Here is a 3,407-nt window from a genome sequence, read left to right as displayed (position 1 = left end):
ATCTTTCAGCACCTGGCTCTGGTTTCCAGCTCGGAGTGGGGCTGTCTCCTGTGCTGGGCAAGTTTTCACACAGAATTTCAGCAAGGAACTGGGCATTGTGGCTCATGCCTATAGTCCCAGGAGTTTGGGAGGCTAAAACAGAAGGATCACTTGAGCCAAGGAGTTTGAGACCAGCCTGGGAAACATGGCAAGACCCTGTTTCTACCAAAAATAAAAATAAAAATAAAAATAAAAAATAGCCAGGTGTGGGGTATATGCCTGTAGTTCCAGCTACTCAGGAGGCTGAGGCGAGAGGATCACTTAAGCCCAGGTGGGAGGTCTAGGCTGTAGTGAGCTGTGTTTGTACCACTGCTCTCCAGCCTGGCTGACGGAGAGCCTGTCTCAAAAACAAAAAACAAAAAACAAAACAAAACAAAAACCGCGGACATACACACACACACACACACAAGAATTTCAACAAGGTTGTAATCCTATCAGATAATTACTAAAGCCCTAAAGCCTTATCAAGAAAGACAATATGCCTCACTGATCTATTTCTTAAGAAAAAATAGTAGTAAATAAAATTAAAACCTCATGATTTTATAAACTAATAGAATTTTCTAAGCACAAGTTTTCAACAGGTAGCTGTAATTTCTAATTAAATATTCCATCTCCCACAAACCTTTGTATACAAGCTCTAGTAATGCCACTTTATTTTGCCTACTTTTTCTTCAAGAAAAAATCAAAAAGGATAATTTAAAAAGGATCACACCTGTAATTCCAGCACTTTGGGAGGCTGAGGCAGGCGGATCACATGGGGTCAGGAGTTTGATACCAACCTGACCAACATGGCAAAACCCCGTCTATATTAAAAATACAAAATTAACCAGGTGTGGTGGCACATGCCTGTAATCCCAGCTTTTTGGGGACTGAGGCAGGAGAATTGCTTGAACTTGGGAAGCAGAGGTTGCAGTGTGCTGACTTTGCGCCATTGCACTTCAGCCTGGGCAACAGGAGGGAGACTTCATCTCAAAAAAACAACACTCATCTTCAATATTAGTATCCCCCCAGTTTCGCCCTAGGATGCAACCTTTATGCCAAGGATTTCAGTTTTCCCTCTGTTCTGCCTTCTTTTCTAGACTATACCTCAAACGCTATCATATCACAGAGAACCTGCCTGCAGGTTCTTGGGCTATTAAAAGTAATGGCAAGAGCCCCAATTACTTTTGCACCAACATATAGCAAACAAACAAGAGTCTTAGTTCCTCAAGAAGAATTCTACTTTTAGTTCTTTGAAAATAACAAGTGTTTTCTCCTGGCTATATTTGGAAAATACGGTCTCTATTGACAATAGCTTCTCACCCCAGTGTCTCTTTTCAAGCATGCTTTTTTACTTCTCTCATTAAAAGTCCCTAAACCATTATAAGATGTTTCACTCCCTGCCACAGTCATATTATCAAATAAAAATAAACTCTCAACATTAGTGCCAAAATTGCATTCCGAATCTAGTTTGTATTTTTCAGCGTCGCCCATTATGTAAAGCTCCTCAAGCAGAAAGGTGGTTGGAAACTGCAGTGCTAGGAGAATGGCTTTCTGTTGCTCATAAAAAGAGCAAGGTTAACCCCCTTACACAGACTTATTTTGAGACAAGACAGAAGGTTGGGAGTATGTTGACCCAGATTATTGAACCCAAAATAGGTACACATGACTTGATAAAAGACTTTCCTTATTATTCCATACACAGGCAATACATGAATGCTCTTGCATTACAAAATATTCAAAGATTATTGGTAAAATTAAAGTATCTCTGGCTTTCCTCCAGGATAAAACACTACTTTCAGTTAAAGATGCATTTTTTTCTTATTTATTATCTTACTTTCTTACTTATTATCATGCTCTTATCTTATTTTCATATATATAATTTTAGAAATATAATGTACCTGTAGAAACATATGGTACTATTGTACGTGTGTGTGTGTGTTTATTGAGCAATATTGTCAATTATTTTTTTGGTGCCTCAAGCATGACTTTTTTTGCCATAGAAAATACCTACCAGAAAGGCGCAGTGACTCATACCTGTAATCCCAACACTTTGGGAGGCCAAGGTGGGCAGATGACCTGAGGTCGGGCATTAGAGACTAGCTGAGCCAACATGGTGAAACCCTGTCTCTACTAAAAATACAAAAATTAGCCTCTTGTGGTGGTGCATGCCTGCAATTCCAGCTACATGCCTCGGGAGGCTGAGTCAGGAGAATCGCTTGAACCTGGGAAGCAGAGGTTGCAGTGAGCCAAGATCGTGCCACTGCACTCCAGCCTGGGTGACAGAGTGCAACTGTCTCAAAAAAAAAAGAGAAAATACCTTACACAGGTTATCTTTGGTTTTAAAATTAGTAGTTTATTAAAGGTATAGGCTATGAAAACAAATTTTAACATCACTTGTAAGAGGTCTTTGATTAATGTTAAGCCCAATTTATAAATGTAGTTACCTAGACTTCTTTATATCAAGCTGTATTCACAAAACTGACATATTCTGTTTCCTTTTTAAACTCTATATCGTGTGATTTAACAAAATTTTTTGAGTACTTAAGTAACTCATATATCAAATAAATTATAATTATAAAAAGGTGATTTTTTTTTTTTAAAACAAGGTCTCTCTGTTGCCCAGGTTGGAGTACAGTGGTGCAATCACAGCTCACTGTAGTCTTGACTTCCTGAGCTCAAGTAATCTTCCCACTTCAGTCTCCCAAACTGGTAAGACTACAGGCATGTACCACCAAGCCTGGCTAATTTTTTTATTTTTTGTATAGATGAGGTCTCATTACATTGCCCAGGCTGGTGTTGAACTCCTGTGATCAAGTGATTCTCTTACCTTAACCTCCCAAAGTGCTGAGATTACAGGCTTGAGCCCTAAGCCTGTGAAGAGGTGATTCTCAAGTTTTTTTAAATGTTCCATTAATGTTTATGAAGAAAAGATACTAAATTAAACATCACAAGTCTAAATAAATTACTTAATAATGCATTTAAAATTGGAATCACATGACTGTTGTTCAGATAAGCTATTTTTCTGCTAGGCCAACTCTAAATTATTGCAGGTATGTAGACAACAAATATGTGTAAAATTCTTAATACTAAATTATTGATAATACAGATTTATCTTGATATTTATATACTGAATTTCAAATATTCTTGGGGTTGAGAAATTTCTAAGGAAAACTTATGTTATCTCATATGATTTTTGAGGTTATTTTGCTAAATTATTTTGAGGTTGCTTTCTTTGCTTGATGGTATTTCCTAGAAAACAGAGGATATAAACTGTTATATGAGTGAACCACTGTGACCATGATGATATGCACTAATCTCAAAAGTGAGCTAGTCACATACCTATCTCACATCCCTGGATTTGAGCCATATTATCACTGCATTAGGCT

This window comes from Aotus nancymaae, unplaced genomic scaffold (assembly GCF_030222135.1).
Source record: "Aotus nancymaae isolate 86718 unplaced genomic scaffold, 86718_ANA_hifiasm-v0.15.2.pri h1tg000025l, whole genome shotgun sequence".
NCBI classification, from domain to species: domain Eukaryota; kingdom Metazoa; phylum Chordata; class Mammalia; order Primates; family Aotidae; genus Aotus; species Aotus nancymaae.
Note: the sequence above shows the minus strand (reverse complement) of the source record.